Source organism: Bos grunniens, chromosome 6 (genome assembly GCF_055505025.1).
Source record: "Bos grunniens cultivar Pamir isolate PY7600 chromosome 6, Bosgru_T2T1.0, whole genome shotgun sequence".
Taxonomy (NCBI): domain Eukaryota; kingdom Metazoa; phylum Chordata; class Mammalia; order Artiodactyla; family Bovidae; genus Bos; species Bos grunniens.
In genome coordinates, this window is record NC_141170.1 from 73,092,781 (window position 1) to 73,115,401 (window position 22,621).

Consider the following 22,621-nt stretch of genomic DNA (forward strand, 5'->3'; position numbering starts at 1 on the left):
GCGGGGCTAGAAGTTGGGGCTGGGCCGAGGCAGAGCGAGGTGGGAGTAGGGGTGGAATCAGAGGCGGGGGCCTAGGAGTGGGTGGGGCTAGGGCGAGGTGGGGCGGGGCCTCAGGCACGGCGCACCGCCTTCCCGGTTGTCCCGGAATCGCTTAGCGCCCAGCAGGAGCCAGCCGCCGTTAAGAGTGGAGGTTTAATTGCTCGTTGCTCTCGGTTCCCAGTCCCTCCCCCAGCTGCTACCCGCCCAGCCTAGTTTTTCTCTCAGCTGCCCCACCCACCACTCTTCTGACCTCGTCTACCACTCCCTCCTTTACTAACCACGTTTCTTGGTTCTTTCCCCGCAACTGATTTGTTTTTCCTGACTACACTAGGAGGTGGAGGATCTCTATACCTCGTTGATTTAATCCTCATGTCTTTTACTAAGTCACTTAAGTCGTGTCTGACTCCGTGCGACCCTATGGACTGTAACCTGCCAGGTTCCTCTGTCCATGGGATTCTCCAGATAAGAATACTGGAGTGGATTGCCGTTTCCTTCTCCATATCTTTTACAGGTGAGGGAATCTTGGCTTGGTTGAGCGGATTTGGACAAGTCACTTGGCCTAAAGGGCGATTTGAGGGGATTAGAGACAAAAGTGCAAAATGCCTGGCCAAGAAGGCCTGCAAGGGATTCTGAAATCAGAGCCACAGGAGCTTCAGAACCAAGATTAACCCGGGAGGAATGTTATTTCAACATCCAAGCTACAAGCAAATCTTTTCCGACTGATTTTCCATGTCCTCCTCTCTCCTTCCCCTTGCTGGATGTCAGGGTTATGGATGAGGATAGAAATTGAATAGAGATCAGCACAGGGCAGGGAGCCAGCAGCCAGTCCCACTGAAGGGACCTTGGGGCTCTGCCTTGTTGCCTGAGGTGGGAGCCACTGAGGACAGACATCTGCTTCCTCTTCCTATGATTGCCATCCTCCAGGCTTCTATGTCTGCTCTGCTGGCACAGGACCCACCCAGGGGTACTGGCAGCTGAGACTAAGATTCCTTGGGCCTTCACTCAATCCTTTATTTGAAAAAAGAAAGATACCAGCTATTGGGGGCTGTGGAGCAAAGAAGATCCCAGCAAATATTGACCCCAGCATCATTATTAGTTCAGGAAATAATTTACGATCCTTCAGAAATGGTGTAGAGGGCACAGGTTTCCTCTGTTTTGGTACTTTTGCAGTTGAATCAAGCTACTATTTATTTCCATACTTCCAGAAGCATGTAAATCAGGTGTTTGATCTTTCAGCAGGTTTATGGACAGTCTTCTATGCCCCGAGCATCAGGCAAAGTGCTTTGGGAGGCACAAAGATGAATAAGATGTGACCCTTGTTCTCCAGGATCCTGCCAAGTGGATGAAGAGAAAGGACATATACATAACAAGATAACTGATGACCCAACTCAGCCTGTTGCTGGTGAGTGATAAGGTCCTGTGGGCTACAGGAGTTCAGAGGAGGAAGACAGATGACTGTAGGGTGAGACAGCTGGTCCTCGGGCGCTTGCAGGAGCTTTTTCGGATGAAGACAGAAAACTTCATGGCAAAGAGGAAAGCTGCAATGCATGCTTTATATCACATGATATAAAAATCCCAGGTATAGGACTTCCTTGGTGGTCCAGTAATTAAAGAATCTGCCTGCCAGTGCAGGGGACACAGGTTTGATCCCTGGTCCTGGGAGATCCCACATGCTGCGGAGCAACTATGCCTGTGCACCACGACTCCTGAAACCCGTGCTGTAGAGTTTGTGTTCTGCAGCAAGAGAAACCAGCACAATGACAAGCCAGGGCACCACAATGAAGAGTAGCCCCCCGCTTGCTGCAACTAGAGAAAGTCTGCAGGCAGCAAAGAAGACCCAATGAACCAAAAAAAGAAAATCCCAGTTATCGCGTACATTTTAGCCTCCCAGCATCCACTTCTCTTTCTGTTAATAATACCCCAAATATCTTTTGGCAGACCACTTTTCTCCCATTCTCAATCTATGAGGTAAACTAGACCTTCTCCCCCTAACTCCAACCCTTACTCTTTCCCAGCTCTGAATGTTAACCATACAACCAAGCCTGACCAAGCTCTCTTGCTCATCACAGGGATTGATTGGCACTAGACTCAGGTCTGATTGTCCAATGTGACTGTATCCTCCAAGCCAAATGACGCACATAGAGCCAACCATAGTTTATCCCAGCTGCTGGGAGGCTGGATTTGAACTTGAAGGCATGAGACCCTGGAACTGCTGGGGACCACTGTTTGGAGACTGAGAATGAGGACAGTACAGCAGAGGAGCTGAGAGTTGGGGAGAAATCAGATGCTGACACTACATTTGAACTCCCGAAGCCAATTGTGCCCCCAAACAGATTTCTCAGTAACATGAGCCAATAAAGTCCCCTCTTCAATGAAGCCAGTTTGAGTTGGCTTCTGTCTTTTAAAACAGAAGGAGTTGCAGATGAAATCACCATGGGTGTGATTTCATTTGCTCAACACCTCCACAAGCTCCAAATCAAGGATTACCCTATTATTTAGATCACAATACTGAGAACCAGAGACCTCACACCATTGACTGAGCCAGGGCCAGGGCTGAACTCTCAAGATTCCTAATCGGATAGGCTCTTCCATGACATCCTACTGTCTTTGTGAGCAGACTTGGCAAATGGCTGATGGAGTCCTATCCACGGTGTGTGTTAAAGCCAGTGCAGAGGGTGCCAGGATGTCCTTGTGAGGTACCAGTGGCGCCTCCAAGGCAGGAACAGGACTAACATGGGACAGATGAGCCACCCCCCTCCCCAAGGCAGTGTGGCAAGTAACTGGTGGTTCTGCTGCCCCCTCTTGTTGAACCAGAGGTATCAGCCTGGTGAACAGCCAACCTATAATCTATACAAATGTCATGTACAGATTGACATGTACAAATGACAAGATAAATGATATATTAGCATCATTGTATTGTCACTTGCCTGCCATTGACTCCTACCAGATACAACTCTGATCCCAAAGTTCTTCCCCTTTCTGAGAATCCCATTGATCTACAGATTCAATCAGCAAATACTTATTTTGAGCCTACTCCAGGCAAAGCCCTGTGCTGGTTGATCAGGAACACAAAAAGGAAGCAGTCAGATCAGTATTTGCATATCTGATCGAGGTTCACAGAACCAGGTGCTGGTGGATGCAACAGTGAATTGAGAGGAGACTCTGTTGTCCACGTGGTGGCTACAGTCTGGCAGAGGTATTGGCTGTGGATAGTAATTACTTTTTGGACACTCAGCCTCTCCTAATGATACCTCCTGGTTCTTTTCTGAGGATGACCTTTCATCTTGGCATTCTTGATTGGACTATAAATCCAGGGGCCCTGTGCGTTCCTAGTAGTACTGACACCAAGGCTGTAGAACACTTCCCCTGTGCCAGTCACTGTGACAGGTTTACACCATCAGTACTCACCAACACCTGTAGATAGGTATCCCCATTGCAGGGGCCGAATCTGGAGCAATGGAGAAAGGACTAGCTCAAGGTCACATGGCTAGTAAGTGGCAGAACCTGGATACAAATCCATGCTGTCTAGCTGCAGAGACCAGCCCTTACCACCCCTCTAAACTGACTTGCAAAGTTAGTGAGCTCATGTTGTCTGAGTATGGGTTGCTCCAACCAGGCCCAGTTGTTCTTTTTCTCCTAGAAATAAGAATCATGAGGATGATGACACAAGGACAGACAGCACTGTTGCAGTGGATTTCTTCCATTGCTAATGTTCTGGTAGGATTATGGCATATCTCCCACTTGCCTGGGGTCCTAGGTGTGCACTTGCCTCGTCCCATCTTGCAGCCTGATTCTCAATTGTTTGTTGTATTCTACAGGTCACCCCATATGCTTCTGATAAACTCCCTTTGGATTTCAGTTAGTCAGAGTCAGTTTCAGTTGCATGCCACTAGGAGCCCTAATAGATAAAGAAATGCCCACAATTACCTCCAACACACAGCAGAGATGAAGGGCTTGGAGCTTCATAGCTGTGCTAATGTTTGTGAATGCTAAAGGAGGTTCGGGCCTGGGAAGGTATTCACACAAAGGGAGAGAGAGCTCAAGGGATGAAGGGAGAAGGGATGCAAATCAAATATGTCAGAAGTCCTAGGGTGCATATTTTCATCTCAATCACTGAGCGAAAATAAAAGTAGGTTTGGGCTCCTATGCGGTACTTCCTCCTTCTTGCCTTGCATGTGAAGATTGAATGCTTGAAGGAAGCAGACCACCAGTGGTGTCTCTCGCGGAGTTCAGACAGACATCAAAGTTAATCTGCTCTCTGATCTGAGCAAAATGTGACGAGGGTTTCCTGGGACAGCAGCTCTACTAATTGTGGCACTGCAGCCCAGCTGCTGTGTTTTTAGACTATTGTGGATTCCCAAGAAGTAGCATCACCTTCTGCTGGAAAACAGTCAGACTAGAAGCCTGGGGTTTGGAGAGGAGTGAGATCTAACACAGGACCCTCTAGACTTGTTCTTTTGAGAATACGAGAGGAAGCCAGGGAAATGCTTCCCTGTTTTTCTTGAGCTCTGTGGCTCTCTCAGTCCCTACCTGTCTGTATAAATATTTCCAATTTAGATCACTTGTCAAGTTTTTCTGCTTTGATGTGTTCTTTATATCTAAGAATTGAACTGAATTGAAAGTCGCTCAGTCGTGTCAAACTCTTTGTGACCCCATGGACTATACAGTCCATGGAATTCTCCAGTCCAGAATACTGGAGTGGGTAGCCTTTCCCTTCTTCAGGGGATCTTCCCAACCCAGGGATCAAGCCCAGGTCTCCAGCATTGCAGGTGGATTCTATACCAGCTGAGCCACAAGGGAAGCCCTTATATCTAAGAGATTTCCCCCAAATATCCACCTTGGCTTCTCTCTTGCCACGCTATCCACCTTACAGTTATAACTAGTGTCTTTATGACTTCTGGGTGTCTAGACCCAGCCTCATGTGCCTGATGGCCAGCTTCAGGTTCAAGACCCACTCACTCCTGCTTCCCTTGCCCATCACTTTCATGGCACTGGCTTGGTTTGAGGCCTTGCCTGCTGACCTTGGCTATGGCTGTCCAACTTGTCTTGCATGTGTCACCCTCTTCAGCCACCAACTGTCTCATTTGTGGGACAGCCAAAATCATCTTCTGAAACCATAGATCTGGTCAATCAGTTCTGCTCTTCTCAGAAGCCTTCAGTGTCTCTGTAAAGGATCAGGACCTATCATCCAGGACCCCAGGCTCTGGTCAACAGGCCATTAAAGCACTTCTGCCTCCATGTGTTTCCGCTGCATGAGAGAATAGTGCTCTTCCTCTTGGCTGCCTGGCTCTGTGCCCGTGGCCATGGTTGATTGAATCAGCAGGGTTGAAAAACCCAGACCATAGTCAAAGACCCCAAATCTCTGTCTGAATGGGGAATAGGCTTACCCAGTCAGACTCTCTGCCCCTGGAATTTCAGCTGGTAGATCAGGGCGCATTGGAGCTCAGCAGAGGGAGTAGAAGTTGGACAGATGAACAGGAGGAGGTGGTAGCAGCACGAGGGGAGCTCTGAGTAAGCCATGGTGACGAGCTAGTAGAAGCTGTCAGAGAAAAGCTGGGTTGAGTAGATGGGGGAGGAATTGCCTGGGAGTAACAGGAAGCAGGGCATGATGGAGGAGAGTGAAAACCAAGATTTACAAATCCTGCCGCTGAGAAGTAACGAGATACCTTAAGCTAGAGGACTGCCTGGGATTCATGTATTCATTCATTGATTTCTACCAGTTTTATGGAGCACGTGTTATATGCCAGACACTATTCTAAGAGGATGAGATGGTTGGATGGCATCAGCGACTCAATGGATATGAGTTTGAGCAAGTTCTGGGAGATGGTAAAGGACAGGGGAGCCTGGTGTGCTGCAGTACATGGGGTCGCAAAGAGACATGACTGAGCGACTGAACAGCAACATTTTTAAGCGTTAGACAAAGTCCTTGCCTTTGTGGTGCTTGTATTCTAGTTGGGGAGGTAAATAATAAATAGACAAAAATAAATGGGGACAGTTTGGCAATTTCTGACAAAACTAAACATACTCTTCCCATACAACACCAAAGGAGCTGAAAACATCGGTCCTCTTAAAAGCCTGCATGTGGATGTCTGTAGCAGCTTTGTTCAAAATTGCTGAAATGTGGAAGCAACTGTTGCAGGAAAGGGGACCCCTTCCAGGGCCTGAAACTGGGCTCTTGTCTAACACTTGGAAAAGAATTGTCTGAGGAGACACATGCTGACAAAGCAAGAGATTTTATTGGGAAAGGGTGCCCAGGTGGAGAGCAGTAGGGTAAATGAACCCAGGAAAACTGCTCTGCTGCGTGGCTGGCAGTCTCAGGTTTTATGGTGATGGGATTAGTTTCCGGATGGTCTTTGGCCAATCGTTCTAATTCAGAGTCTTTCCTGGTGGTGCACACATCGCTCACCCAAGATGGATGCTAGCGAGAGGGATTCTGGGAAGTGGACAGACACGTGGTATCTCCTTTTGACCTTTCCCAAACTCTTCCGGTTGGTGGTGGCTTATTAGTTCTGTATTCCTTACCAGGATCTCCTGTCATAAAACAACTCGTGCAAATGGTTACTATGGTGCCTGGCCAGGGTGGGCGGTTTCAGTCAGTGTGCTTCCCCTAACACAACCACTATGTCCTTCAGTAGGTAAATGGATAAATTGTCTGTGGTACAGACAATGGAATTCTATTCAGCACTAAAAAGAATTAGCTATGAAGGAAAAGACTTGGAGCAGCCTTAAATGCATATCACTAAGTGAAAGAAGCCACTCTGAAGTCTACATACTATGTGACTTTCTAGAAAAGGCAAAACTATGGAGATGATAAAAAGATCAGTGTTTGCCAGGGTTAGGGAACAGGGAGAGATGAATAAGCAGAGCCCAGAGGATTTTAAGGGCAGTGAAAATACCTTTATGCTTCTGTAATAATGGATTCCTGCAATTATACATTTGTCCAAATGCATAGCGTACACAACGCCAAGAGTGAATCATAACAGTAAGCTATGGATTTTGGATGATAATTATGTGTCAGTGTAGGTTTACGGTTTGTAACACACATTCCACTCTGGATGGTGATGGTGGGGGAGGCTGTGTGTCATATGAGAGTAGAGGGCATACGGGAACTGTCTGTACTCTGCCCAGTTTTGCTGGGAACCTAAAACTGCTCTGGAAAAATAAAGTCTATTTTAAAAAACCCTCCCCCCACCATTAGAAGAGGTTTAGTAAGCTGTTTTAATTTCTCCAGAAGCTATAGAGAAAAGAAACGGACTTTGAAGGGGGAAAAAAAATCCATGTTATAATAAAAAACTGGGGGGGAGGGGGAGGGATTACTCCAGATGAAAAGAAAATAAAGAGATATTTGATAGATAGATAGACAAAATAAGAAGTGCTGGAAAGAAAAACTGAGCCAGCAAGGGGCTGGGGTTTGGGGTTGGAGTGGGGGATGGGAGGGCAACTATTGTTACTTAGGTGTTAAGAAAGGCCTCTCTGAGACGGCAGCAGACAGCTGAGTGAAGGGAAGGGAGGGGAGCCCTGTGAATATCTGGAGGAGGAACCATCCAAGTGGAGGGTCCTGGGTGCGAAAGTGGTGAGTGCACGGTATGCTTGCTATTCTAAGAACAGAAAGGAGGTCTGTGTGGCTGGAGCGGAGTGAACAGAGGGGACATGGAGGCGGCCCAGGCAGGAGCATGGTGCCCAGGGGCATCAGAGGCCTCGCGGAGGACTCGGGATGTTACTGTGTGTGTGATGCGGTGAGCCACGCGGGATCCCCAGCAACCTTCCAATGCTGCCATCTCTTGGGGAAGTCCAGTTGCTCTATGGTTTTCATTCTTTGCACGGACGCCTTCCTTACCCACGGGACCCCCTTGTTTCCCACAAAGCCCTTTTACTCAGAAGAGCAGAAATCAGTTTTCCTTCCTGGCAGCAAAGTGATCCCCTCCCCATTATTTGACCCCAATGACCTTCTGGGTTTCTCTTTCCCGTCTCTCCCAGCACCTACCTGTGGCAGCCTTATCTGTTTGCCAGATGCTAAATGCCGCTGCCTTTGCCTGCCTGGCGCCTTTGCTCTCACTCTTCCCTGTGTCTGGGTGGCTTTCTCCCCAGAGCTTCTTGTCACAGTCCTTCTCTCCCAGGACATTCTCAGACCCCTCTTCTTCTAGGAAAGCTTCTAGATCACTTGACTTTAAATGAACTGGTCTCTCCAAAACTCCCATTTGAATTATTTTTGGCTGCATAACTAGCTACCCCAAACTTAGCATTTAAATATTAAAATGATGTTTTACCATCTCTTGAAATGCTGTGGCTTTACTAAGCCTTTTTCTGCATCTCAGGGGTGTCTGGACGCTGGTACAACTGAAGTCGGCCAGGGGCCTAGCTGGGCTGGACCATCTAAGATGGCTCACTCCCATGGCTGACAGCTGATGCTCAGTGAGTGCCAATGAGAGCACCCATAGGTGGCATTTCCCAGCATGGAGATTCTGTCCTGAGAGGGATTATCCCAAGGAAGTCAGGAGGGAGCCACAGACTTCTGATGGTTTAAGACTTGGAAGACACATTTGGAATCATTTTAGCAAAGGTCATGGATGGACTAGATTCAAGGGGCAGGAGACTGGAGCATGTGATGGGGGCTAGACCTCAGTTCTGCAGTTAACTTTAATCCACCACAGCTCTCTTGGTTCTTTACCCACATACTGATTAGAATGTTTATCTCCTTTTGTCTGTATTATAATACACATTATAATACACATCATTTGTGTTTTTATCTCACATACTAGATTTTAAGTTTCTAATGAAAAAGGCAGAGGAACCAGAGATCAAGTTGCCAACATCTGTTGGATCATAAAAAAAACAAGAGAATTCCAGAAAAACATCTCAGTTTAGTTCAGTCGCTCAGTCATGTCCAACTCTTTGCGACCCTATGAACCGCAGCAAGCCAGGCCTCCCTGTCCATCACCAACTCCCGGAGTTTACCCAAACTCATGTCCATTGAGTCGGTGATGCCATCTAACCATCTCATCCTCTGTTGTCCCCTTCTCCTCCTGCCTTCAATCTTTCCCAACATCAGGATCTTTTCAAATGAGTCAGCTCTTCGCATCAGGTGGCCAAAATATTGGAGTTTCTACTACTTTATTAACTATGCCTAAGCCTTTGACTGTGTGGATCTCAACAAACTGTGAAACATTCTTAAACAGATGAGAATATCAGACCACCTTACCTGCCTCCTTAGAAATCTGTATGCAGGTCAAGAAGCAACAGTTAGAACTGGACATGGAACAACAGACTGGTTCCAAATTGGGAAAGGAGTATGTCAAGGATAAACAAGCAGCCTTGACATTTTACTTATATGCAGAGTACATCGTGTGAAACGCCCAGCTGGATGAAGCATAAGCAGGAATCAAGATTGCCAGGAGAAATATCGGTAACCTCATATGCAGATGATACCACCCTTATGGCAGAGAGCAAAGAAGAACTAAAGAGCCTCTTGATGAAAGTGAAAGAGGAGAGTGAAAAAGTTGGCTAAAAACTCAACCTTCAGAAAACTAAGATCATGGCATCCGGTCCCATCACTTCATGGGAAATAGATGGAGAAACAATGAAAACAGTGAGAGACTATTTTCTTGGGCTCCAAAATCACTGCAGATGGTGACTGCAGTCATGAAATTAAAAGACACTTGTTCCTTGGAAGAAAAGCCATGACCAACCTAGACAGCATATTAAAAAGCAGAGACATTACTTTGCCAATAAAGATCCATCTAGTCAAAGCTTTGGTTTTTCTAGCAGTCATGTATGGATGTGACAGTTGGACCATAAAGAAAACTGAGTGCCGAAGAATGGACTTTTGAACTGTGGTGTTGGAGAAGACTCTTGAGAGTCCCTTGGATAGCAAGGAGACGAAACCAGTCAATCCTAAAGGAAATCAGTCCTGAATATTCATTGGAAGGACTGATGCTGAAGCTGAAACTCCAATACTTTGGCCACGTGATGTGAAGAACTGACTCATTTGAAAAGACCCTGATACTGGAAAAGATTGAAGGCGGGAGAAGAAGGGGACGACAGGGAATAAAATGGTTGGATGGTATCACCGACTCAATGGACATGAGTTTAAGCAAACTCCAGGAGCTGGTGATGGACAGAGAAGCCTGGTGTACTGCAATCCATGGGGTGGCAGAGAGTCAGACATGACTGACTGAACTGAATGAAAGATTATATCTTCTCTAAAAAATTTATTTATTTGTGCCAAGTCTTAGTTGTGGCATGTGGGATCTAGTTTCCTGGTAAGGGATAGAAATTGGGCCCCCTGCATTGGGAGTGTGGCGTCTCAGTCATTGGACCAGCAGGAAAGTCCTGAGATTACATCCCATTTAACTCAGTTTTGTCAGTGTAATAACCACAGTAACAACAACAAACATTTAGTGCCTGCTTGCTATATACTTGAGCTCATCTAATCTCCAGCCAGACTTTATCCCCATTTTACAGATGGGGAAACTGAGGCATAGAGAAATTCAGTCTTGCCCAAACCTACATAACTGGCAAGTGGCTGAGTCAGGATTTGAAGCCACTAAAGAATCTGTGTTCCCATTCTTTCTTCTATTGTCATCTTACAATCTTGGTACCAACAGAATGTATTCAAGTCAATCCCCGTTGGCATAACCAGTGTCACTGGGCAGAAGAACAACCATGAAGAAGAAGAAACAGCAATACAGAAAGTGAATGGTGGCATGGAATTGTCATCAAGTGCTCCAAGTGGCTCCAGGGGTCCAGTGCTGAGCATCCTTTCCAGTCTGCTAGCTGGAATACAGAGTGTATGGGAGTTCCGCAGTTAGTAGAGTATTTATTTGGTCTGAGTGCCTGATGCAACTTTCCTCCCAAATCCCAATTTTCTATCTGCCAAGATAGGTGATGGAGCTTTATGGTTCATGTTCTAGCACATCTGCCCTGGCCAGGGACCTACAACTCTGAATTTCTGGCCTGCTCCCTTCCAGCCAAAAGTGAATCTAGATTTACTTCCCTTCAGCAACAAGCACCATCTCTATGCCCTGTGAGATCCTAGTTTTAGAAGATTCGGCTTTTATCCTGGGGATATCAATCTATGTGTAGAAGTCCTTATTCTGTGGAAGAAGAGAGACTGAAACAAAAAATAAGTGAAAACTTCTTATCCAGGCAGATGACAAATGAAATTTCAGTATTTCTTATATTAAGCCACCTCTTATACCTCTGTTCTTTTATGAATATAAGAGCATGGGTGGGCGAAAAGTCAAACAAACAGACTTAGTCCCTGTCTTGGTGCATTCAGGCTGCTCTAGCAAAATGCCATAGACCAGGTAGTTCGTAAACAATGTTTATTTTTCACATGTCTGGAGACTAGGATCATCACCTAAGATCATGGTGCCAGCATGGCTGATATGGGTCCTAATTCTGTGTAAGTTGGGTCCTTCTCACCATGTGGTGGAAGGGAGGGCGGAAATCTCTCTGAACCCCCCCGCTTTTAAGGCACTAATCCCATTCACGAAGGCTGCATTCTCATGTCATAAGCACGTCTCAAAAGCCTCACCTCCTTAGTCACTAGAAAGATAAAAGTGTAGATCAGCTTATAAAAGACCCTAGAAAGTCTTAACTGAAATGATGGAACTCTGTCAAACCACAGAGAAAATTCATTCTGAAAATACCAACAGGTTGTGTAGTCAAGTCAATCAAAAATTGGCTCTATCAGAGGCAATATGCTCTAACATGGACTGCTGGTCCTACTGAATATTTTTGTTCCCTTGACCCCTGCCACTCATCCCCATAACCATTCTTCACCTATCAGGCAGGGTTAACTGAGAAATTGCAATCAGATTGTATAAAAGTGAAAGTCTCTCAGTCGTGTCCGACTCTTTGTGACCCCATGAAATGTAGCCCACCAGACTCCTCCTCTGTCCATAGAATTCTCCAGGCAAGAATACTGGAGTGGGTAGCCATTCTCTTCTCCAGGGGATCTTCCTGACCCAGGGGTTGAACCCAGGTCTCCCCCATTGCAGGCAGATTCTTTACCGTCTGAGCCACCAGGAAAGCCCAGATTGTATGACCTCTTGCTGAAATACCCCCAAGTCTTCCTAATCACTTAGAATAATAGCCAAACATCTTACTATGTCCTTAGAAGATTCTCGATCACTTGTCCCTGCCCACCTCTTCCAACCTCATCTCCCTCCATTCACTTTCCATTCATCTCCTTGCTCTCTTTTCTACAGTGCCCTCAACCCACCTGTTAATACATTCCCCACAGCCCCTTACTCTAGAATGTAAGCATCATGAGGACAGAGATGTTACCTACCTTCCCACTGCGTCTCTAGCACCTTTCAGAATACTTGGCACATAGTAGTTGCTCAATAAGTAATTGTTGAATGACTTAAGATACCTGTTTTCTTATATTCTCCAGCCTTTTTAGAGAAACTATTATACAGGGAAGATACTTGGGAAGTTTAATCTGTCTTGGGGAAGCAGGGAAAGCTTTGCTTCTCATTAATTATTTAATTACCTTCAAAGCTTGGGATTTCAGGAAGATTAAAAATCTTCCCTATTCCGCTTGTCACAGCTACATGCTCTCAAGCCTAATCACAGCACCTGTGACTCTTACACTGCTTGCTGGTGTCTGGTCTCCCCAAAGGATTAGTACAGCAAGAAAGTATCTGCAGACTGTTACTATTGGCATCTTTTGAGAGTTTAATTAATGGAGTATTTTTTTCCTTTCCTATTCATGGTCAGGATTTTGATTAACTTGTAAGTGGGAGCTTTGTCATGTAGAGGAGCCCAGAGGAGAATGCTCAGGGCTGATGAGAGATGCTAAGGCTGCCCTTAATAGCTGGTAAAGGAATCAGTGTGTTCCAGCAACCTCCCCCATATCCGTGTGGTCCACACCCCATATGGGAAGATGGGCACGTACTGCAATTGTTGGCTGCAGCGGGTGGTTGGACTCACTGGGACTTCTCTGCTGACCAGGCATTTCTTTCTGTCTACAGCATCTTGGTGGACATGGGGGTCCCCACATTTTCAGCGATTGAGGCCAGCAGGCAGCAGCTCACTCTGTTGCTTTGTCATGGGCAACTTCATCTCAGGGTTTGGGCCTCCATCCAGGCTGCCTCAGCACTTCTGACTAGCAAGTTCTGGAAATAGTTCATCCACAGAGCTGGCTGGCAGGCGAAGGCTTCTCCTTGGAGCGTGGGGGTAAATCTGACCACTCCCGCTCTGGCTCTAGGCACACCCATTGCTTCTACTTCTCCCTAATCTGAAGCTTTCACAGTCAACTGAGATCTTGGAAAAGTTCTGCATTTAGGTGCATCTTTGTAGAGAGATGGAGCTGGGTTTCAATCTTACCAATGTATTTAAATCTTCTAAGCCTCAATTTCTTTATCTGCCAAATGGAGATGATAACTCTATCCTGCCTCACAATTTTTTTGAGCACTTTAAATGAGACACTGCATGCAACTGTTTAGAACAGTAAATGTCAGCTAATATTATTTGCATTCAAGCCTGTGGGTGAGGGCTTCCTTGGTGGCTCAGTTGGTACCTGAGCATAGCTGGCAAGGCAGGAGACAAAAGAAACGTGGGTTTGATCTCTGGGTTGGGAAAATCCCCTGGAGAAGGAAATGGCAATCTGCTTCAGTATTTTTGACTGGAAAATTCCATGGACAGAGGAGCCTGGAAGGTTACAGTCCATGGGGTTGCAAAGATTTGGACATGAATGAGGGTTCAGGCACACCCCCTGGCACCCACCCCCCTCCACACACACACGGTGTGTGGCACCTTTACAAGTTAATTCAACTCTCTGGGCCTCAGTTTCCTTATCTATAAAATGAGGCCAGTGCGATTGTGTGATGGTGAAATGAGAATGAAAGATAAAATGTCAATTTATGGATAAATTGCTAAACTGGACAAATCCTAGTAAATTTCATCAGTGACTTATCTGCATCTACCCTGGCCATTAAGTTGACTTTCTCAACAAAGCCCTAAACATGGATATCCTGTCTGTCTTATTCATTAAAAAGAATGTATCAGTAGGAATATAAAATGGGGAGGGCTGTATGCAAACACTGCTGAGAAGTGAAAAAAAAAAGAAAAGAAAAAAGCAAATAACATTTAAATGATTATTGAATGAGTGACCAGACTATCGTCCCTCAGGGGAAAATATTTTCCACTTTGCTTAGAGCAGCAAAAAGAGGAGAAAAACGTTTGATGGTTATTTCAAATTTGTCTCCCCAAGGGAAATTAAACCTGAGTTATGGGGTATTTTTCATAAAGCAAAGTCTAGTATAAAATTAACAAGCTTAAAAAAAAAATTGTCAGGCAAACTTAAGTGGATTTGGACAGATTGTCCTGATGGCTGTTTGGGTGCACCGGCACGCCTGCCACAGAATATCCTCTTACTCCATCCTCATCCTGGGGGGACCTGAGTATATCAACTGGAGTTGCCTCACCTGCCCGCGGTCCTGTCTCCCTTGCAGGGACATCCAGTGCTAATAGCTGATGTGTTGATAGACCCTCCCAGGCTATGCCACTCTCAGCAGCCCTCCTCATCCCCAGCAGTAACTGATGTGCTATGAGGACTACAAAGGCAGTATTTTTATTTTATTATTTTATATTTTGGGATTGAGTTCTTAGGATCAACTAACATATATGCAACTTTTAATCATCTTCAAATCCCTAAATGATAATGCTTGATTTTATTAAAAAGTTTTTGTTTTTGTCTCATCATGAGGTGTGTGGTATCTTAGTTCCCTGATCAGAGATTGAACCCATCCCCTCTGCAATGGAAGCACTGACTTCTAACTGGATCACCAGGGAAATCTCAAAGGCAGTATTTCTATATTGAAGCTGCAAGTTATTATATATAAGCTATGGTTTCTGTTTTTTTTTTTTTTTTTTTTCAAAAACTACGCTGGGTCCTTTTCCAGAAGCCTGATGGCTTTTACCCTCATTTAAAATGTTCTGTTCTAAGGGCTATAAGGATCAGGGACATTTCTTATTTAAATCTTTCCAGCACCTCTTTCTATAACAGAACCTCCTTTTCTGTAGGGAATCCACTTCAGCTGCCCAGTCCGGGTACCCCACGCCTTTGGCCATAATGACTGGTTTGGACAGGTACGTGATCTAAGTCAAGAAAATTGGGATCTTCTTTGGATCTTTTCTGATGCTGCCATCAGGAAAGCTGTGTCTTTCCCTGAGGGTTAGGTTCTGAGGGTTTCAGTCTGAGGCTCTGGTACCCACAGGATGAGGGCCAGTTGGAGAAACAGGAGATCCCTGATAGCATTATTTGCAGTCTGGATCAAGCCTTGCCTGAAGCCAGAATGGTAGGGCATTATGTGAGCTAATAAACACCTTCCATGATGCTTTTTTTTTTTTTTTAAATAGTCACTTTATTTTTTAATATTTATTTATTTAGGTCTTAGTCGTAGCATGTGGGATCTTAGTTCCCCATTAGGAGTCGAACCCAGGCCCCCTGCATTGGAAGCTCAAAGTCTTAGCCACTGGACCATGAGGGAAGTCCCCATTGTCCCTTTTGAATGGAGTTTCTGCCAATCCAATTTCTGAAAGTGTTTTTTTTTTTTTTTTTAAATTTTCAAAGCATCCTGAAAGTTACAGTTAGATTAGTCTGTATATTGGGCTTTTTAAATATCTTGAAGAATTGCTATAATGGAATGAATGTATTGTAAAGAAATGTGAACTAGAGGGTAGCATGTAGGGCTAAGTTTTGGATTTCCTCTAAAAATAGTGTCTCCTATTTACTGAACACTTACAATGTACCAGCTGTTTCATATACTCTATGTCTTGGCTTCTTACCACTTTCTTGCATGTTACACTCATTTTAGAAAGGAGAAAATCGAGACTTAGAGGAACTGAGAGACATGCCAAAGACCATCCAGGTAGAATGTAATGGAGCCAGGCTTTTACACTCAGAATTTGGGCCAGATTACCCATATCATACAGATCAAGCAAAGATTAATGCTGATTCGCTCCTTCAGCACTTTTCAGACATTAGCTATTTGCTGGGAGGTCCTAGGCACTGGGGCTATGAAATCAATGAGATAGTGTATGTCCTTCAACTATTCACAGTCCAGTGTGGGGAACTTCATTAGGGTCTTCATTGATTTGAACTGTATCCTCCCAAAAGATATTTTGAAGCTCTAACTCCCCAGTATTTGTGAATGTGACCCTCTTTGGGAATAGGGTCTGTGCAGATGTAATCAAGTTAAAATGAGTTCATTATTAAGGGCAGGCCCTCATCTGTTATGACTGGTGTCCTTAAAAGAGGGAAATTTAGACTCAGAGCCACAAAAGGAGAAGGCCATGTGAAGTTAGAGGCAGAGGTTGGAGCGATGCCTCTATAAGCTGAGGAACAGTAAGGATTGCCTGCAGTCACTAGGAGCCAGGAAAGAGGCTTGGAACAGATTGACCCTGCAAACTCTCAGAAGGAACCAACATTGCCAACATCTTGGTTTAGGATTTCTAGCTTCCAGAATAGGCTTCTCTCATAGCTCAGTTGGTAAAGAATTTGCCTGCAGAGCAAGAGATCTGGGTTCGATTCCTGAGTTGGGAAGATCCCCTGGAGAAGGAAATGGCAACCCACTCCAGTATTCTTACCTGGAGAATCCCATGGATGGAGGAACCTGGCAGGCTACCATCCATGGGGTCCCAAGAGTCAGACACGACTTAGCAACTAAACCACCACCACCAGCAGCCTCCAGAAGCCTGAGACAAGAATTTTCCGTTGTTTCAAACCACTCAGGTTTTAGTTTTTGGTACTTTGTTACAGTGGTCATAAGAAACAAATACAGTTATCAGGGTCCTCCTCCGGCAACCTACATTGATCTGAATCTTGCCTGAGATTGCTCCCAGGTGGTGGAGTGATAAAGAACACGCCTGCCAATGCAGGAGACACAGGAGACGTAGGTTCGATCTCTGGGTCAGAAAGATCCCCTGGAGGAGGAAATGGCAACCAACTCTAGTATTCTTGCCTATAAAGTCCCATGGACAGAGGAGCCTGGCGGGTCGAAAGGAGTTGAACATGGCTGAGCGACCGAGTGAGCACATACATACACGTTCACACAATATTGCTCTGCCCATGCCTCCCACCCCAGTGGCCCTCCAGGAACAAGCCTCTGCAGACAGGTGTCTCACCCCCTCCTTCCATCACATCTTGAAGGTGAGCTCCTCTTAGCCATAGCTCCCCGCCCTCTTTGCCACCACTGTGTGAAGCCACCGGGTCCTGGAGTTCCCAGCATGAGGGCCCACCCTATATGAGAGCCCTTCCCTCCACTGCCCTCTGAACACACTCTGAACTCAATGGCTGCCCGGGGCCCACTGTTTGCTCTGGACGGGCAGGAGCCTGGAGGCAGTGGACAGCTAATACCAGGGCGTTGCCCTTCCTTTATATTCCAAGGCTGTTCCGTTTCCAGGATACGGGTTTCATGATTTCTCCTTTGTGATTAATGTTGAAGCCATTTCTTGATGTACTGTCTTAATAACTTGGTGAAGGCGCACAGCCTTTGGTTGGCAAATGTGACGGTGCTTTTATCTGACCAGCCCTCACCCCCGCCCATTCCTGCAAGTCAGGTAGGCAGCACCAATGTGAAAAAAGACAAAAGACAAGGGGAAATAAAGTCTAAATTAATCAGTGATTTGCCTAGGGTAGTGATGAGCTACAATTTGGACTTGCTGCCTAGAATTTTAAACAATGATCCAACTTCCTCGAGTTGCCAACTCTCTCTCAATGCCCACAGAACTCTTCTAATAAGACACATTCACCCGCTGATGTGTATAGCAGGCCAAATGCCAACTCATTAAAAATGGTGATGCTCCTAGTAGCTAGAGCTTTCCCTGTGGGTGAACTTAAACTTTCCATACTCCCGAAGAAGGGGGCACAAGCCAGTCACAAGTCCTCCCAAATGGGTGTTCTGTCACTAGACCTTTAACACCTCGAGGCCAAGGCCCTATCTTGCTTTTTTTTTTTTTTGTACCTTTAAAAACATCTAACAGAGTGCATGCTTCTGACCTGCTGGTAGGCTCAGTACAGAGATTTAATCTGGGCCATGGTATGTTTTTGAGGGAGTATGGTGGTTAACAATTTGGATTCTGGGGTTTGGGAGTCAGATTGCCTGTATTAGATTGTTAGCTGGCTGTGTGATTTTGGAAAGGTTTATTAACCTCTCTGAACTCCAGCCTCTCATCTGTTAAATAAGCTGTTAGAATGTGTCAGTGAGATATGTACCTAAAGTGCTTAGCATTCAAGAAAATGACAGCCATTATTGCTATCATTAACTGGCGATTGGCAGAGCTGGGACTCACCCAGGCTTGTCTGGTCCCTTGTCCCCATGGTTGCCCATCTGGGGAACTCAATGTGACTTCTACTGGATTGCTCGTCACCAAAGGGTGAGTGGTCACACAGACGGGGAGCTAGCATCATTGCTTATTTCCCTCCACAGATGGCCAGGCACCCTATGCCTCCCAACTCACAGCCAAGGACCCCCATATTACCATTCCAGTTGGTGATCCAGAAATCAAGGGAACGTTTTTGCCTTTTGGGGGGAAAGTAGAATCTTTCCAGCCTCCTTTTAGGTCTCTGTCTCCCTCGTGTGTGCTCAGTCGCTTCAGTCATGTCTGAATCTTTGTGATCCTATGGATGGTAGCCCACCAGGCTCCTCTGTCCATGGGATTCTCTAGGTGATAATACTGGAGTGGGTTGCCATACCCTCCTCCAAGGGATCTTCCTGACCCAGGGATTGAACCCATGTCTCCTTTCCTGCATTGCTGGCAGATTGTTTACCGCCGAGTAACTGGGGAAGCCCCTCTATCCCCCAAAGCTTGTCAAAGGTCCATGGGGAAGAGACACGAGCTCACGAAGAAGGGACTGTTTTAAGGTTTTGCTCAGCCTCCTGCCTGCCCCAGACGTGCTTGAGGTCTCTCAGATCTGGAAGCAAGGTTCCCAGTTATCCATCAGTATTAATCTTTTGGGACTTCCATAACAAAGTACCCAAAGCTAGATGGCTTAAAATAGAAATGTATTGTCTCACAGTTCTGAAGGCTGGAGTCCAACATCAGGGTGTTGGCAGAGCCATGCTCTCTGTGATGGCTGCAGGGCAAACTCCTTCCTCTCACCTCTTATATCTCCTGACCTTTGCCAGCACTCCTTGGCCTCTCTTGCCTTATAAATGCATCACCTCAGTCATGTGACATCTTTTTCCTGGGTGTCCTCACGTGATCTTTCCTCTGTGCATATCTGACCATCTGTCCAAATTTCCCTTTATACAAGGACATCAGTTATATTGGATCAAGGCGCACCTCAATGACCTATTTGAACTAAATTACCTCTGTCAAGCCCCTGTTCCAAATAATATCTCATTCCTCAGGATTGGGGGTTAGGACTTCAGTGTATCTTTTCTGGGGAGATGCAGTTCAATTCCTAACACCATCTGTGATGGTTAATTTTGTGTGTCAACTTGGTTAGGCCACGGTACCCAGATATTTGATCCAACGTTATTGTAGATGTTTCTGTGAAGTTGTTTTTCCAGATGAGATTAACACATAGATCAGGAGATTTCTAGTAAAACAGATTATCCTCCATCTGATCAGTTGAAGCCTTAATAGAAAAAGACTGATCTCTCTGGAAGAAGAGGGTATTCTGCCAGCAGACCACCTTTGGACTCCAGCTGAAATCCTCCCAGATCTCTAGCCTTCCAGCCCACCCTAAAAATTTAGGACTGGCTGAGCCTCCATGATCATGTGAGTGAATTCCTTAAGACAAATTCTCTCTCTTGCCACCCCACCCCCCATATAGATATAAATACAGTTATGCATGGTCTGTTTCTTTGAAGAGCCCTGACTAACCCACTATCCTAGGGTCCCTGTCCCTGACACCCTCCTCCTCAGGCCGCAGCGTCTTGGCAGGGCTGGCAACGCCTCACCTAGAGAGAGCTGAATGCCCGAGGCTGCCTTTCAACCCACTTCACTGTAAACAAACTATCACTGAACCACTGAACAAGCATTTCTGAGCCTTCAACTTGTATTATTCCCTCGGCAAAGGAAGGTTGAACGTTCAGTCTCAGTGTGAATTGCTGTAGGAGATGATGGGGAAGAAATGAGAAGAAATTCCTTTGCTTCCAAGTTAATACAGTTCTGGAAGCTACTGTTCTGTATGAGGAGTCAGAGCGGAACTGCTCTTTTAGAACAATGCACGAAATGTTAAAGACGTGGTTCATGGTCTGGTGACCTACTGTTGTCTAGCAAACTATTTCACAACTGAGTGGCTTAAAATTGTACCTATTTTATTTGTTCAGGACTCTGAGGGTCAGCAGTGCATGCTGGCCTCAACTAGCTGGTTCTTCTGCTCCATCTCTTCTGGAGTCACTGAGGCAGCTTCTGTCACCTGGCAGCATGACTAGGTTCAGGCTGCTGTAACAAAAATATCATAGACTTTGTGGCTTACACAACCACTGGGAAACTGAGGACCAAGGGGCCAGCTGATTCAGTTCCTGGTGAGACCTCTCTTCCTGGTTTGTAGGGGATGTCATATCCCTGTGTTCTCTCACGATTGAGACAGAGACCATCTCTCCCATGTCTCTTCTTATAAGGGATGAATGAGTGTTCAGTCATGTCACACTCTTTGGGCCCCATGGACTATAGCCTGCCAGGTTCCTCTGTCCATGGGATTTTCCAGGCAAGAATACTGGAGCAGTTTGCCATTTCCTACTCCAAGGGATCTTCCCTATCCAGGGATTGAACATGCATCTATTGTATCTCCTGCATTGGCAGGCAGATTCTTTACCACTGTGCCACAGGGGAAGCCCTCTTATAACAGTACTAAAACCATTCATGAGGGCTCCACCCTCATGACCTAATTACTTTTCAAAGGTCCCACCTGCAAATACCATCACACTGGGGATTAGGGCTTCAACCTGTGAATTTGGAGGGACATAACCTTATTCACTCCACAGCACTGGAACTAGATGGTTCAAGATGACCTCACTCACACATCTGACAATTGGTACTGGTTGTTGACTGCATACTCAAAGTTCTCATCTTCAAGATGGCTAGGTGGGGCTTCCTTACCTGGTGACACCCTGTGTTTTAAGAAGGTGAAAGCAGAAACTGCAAGGCCCTTTAAGACTTAGGCTCAGGAGTCACCAAAACATCACTTCCACTGTATTCCTTTGGTCAAAGCAAGTTACAAAGCTTTCCTACGTTTAAGGCAAGGAGGAATAGACCCCACCTTAATCAAATAGACAGGAAGCGGTTCAAAGTGACATTATAAAGGAATGTGCGTGCAGTGATATGAGGATTTATTGTGACAGTTTTGCAGATGATCTACCACACTCACTGAGCGAATTAAACTAGTGAATATACAGGACGAGTTCTGCCTGGATACATCAGTGGAGGTGACAGCAGGATCCCAATCAGAGCCAGAGATCAGAGGGGCATCTCAGATGTGTGAGGTATGGCTGTTTATTACGCCCTTTGACTGCGAACCTGGCAGGGAAGGGTTTTGGACTCCATCTGATTCCAAGACTACTCTATAAATTTTTTCCTGTGAAATTAGATATTTGCCTCATCTCTGTTACAGCACAGCCAGAGGCATCTGGTAGGGCCAGCTAACGTATGTTCTTAGATTTTCCTTGGCAGAAATTAATTTTTTTTCCCCCTTAGGAATTTTTTTTTTCTTTCCCCAAGGCTGAATCTTTGGGTTAATACCAGGGATCCACAATTCATAAATTTGTTCCTCGTGGTTCATTGTTTCAAAATGAGACTTTTAATAGATTCCAAAGACTTAATAAGAGTGCTGCCTAGTCACATAATGAAGTTACTGTGCACGTGGCTGACAGGTAGTAATTTATTATTATCCTTGTCCCTGATAAGAGTCGTACCATGCATGGTGGGTGCCTAATAAATATTAGCTGTAACAACAAAAGCAACGGAGGAAAGTTTGTCTCTTTGTGTTTCAACCAACTATTCACAACACATTCTCCTTTTACCACCGTGTCTATTTTCAGTAAATTTTATCAGTTCTATATAGAGGGGAGCCAGAGCTGTGTGTCTTTATTACTGTTAGTTTAAATGTCCTAATCTACCCTGTCATCGTGTTTCACTTAGCATGGCAAGTCACAATATTTTTCTGTCCCTGCAGTGAAAGACTGCAGTAAGTTGATCTTGCTAACAAGAGATAATTATTAGCTTCCTTGGGAATGTTACTGTATATGCATTGCTAAGCATTCCAGGAGGATTAATATTTCTGTGAATTTTGGACAAGACGAGGTAGCGGCCCAGAGAGACAGGACTGTTTGAATATTTGTCCTTGCTCCATTTGCCTCTCCATCACTGGTAATTTGTTAATGCTGCTTGTGTTCCATCTGAGGTCACGTGGAGAATTAATGCACCTCAACTGACTAATACACCCAATTCCAAAGAGAGAACAAGGTAAGACAGAACCCTGGATGATCCTGGCAGTCACAAGGTTTGCATTCAAGAGCAACTTCTTCGCAGGGTGATGCTTTTCTGAAAAGTCGGCAGTGAAATGGCAGTTTGAAATCACGGTTCATTGATGTTCAAGGGTTTCTTCCTCAGATGAGCAGAG

The 22,621-nt window shown here is 45.5% G+C and overlaps 1 long non-coding RNA gene across 6 annotated transcripts in view; it reads left to right on the forward strand.

Annotated features, from left to right (window-relative positions):
* The first annotated feature begins 33 nt into the window (after nt 1-33).
* LOC147370872 (uncharacterized) overlaps nt 34-22,621 on the forward strand; it is a 38,980-nt gene continuing 16,392 nt past the window's right edge. Inside the window, exons 1-4 of one of the 6 annotated variants that reach the window (XR_015165521.1) lie at nt 273-550; nt 1,276-1,441; nt 15,073-15,138; nt 21,345-21,958. This is a non-coding gene — a long non-coding RNA (uncharacterized LOC147370872). Of the gene's footprint in view, nt 551-1,275; nt 1,908-2,108; nt 2,416-15,072; nt 15,139-21,344; nt 21,959-22,621 lie in introns of those variants that run through there. The other 5 variants (XR_015165520.1, XR_015165522.1, XR_015165518.1 and 2 more) reach the window with 5 other exon arrangements.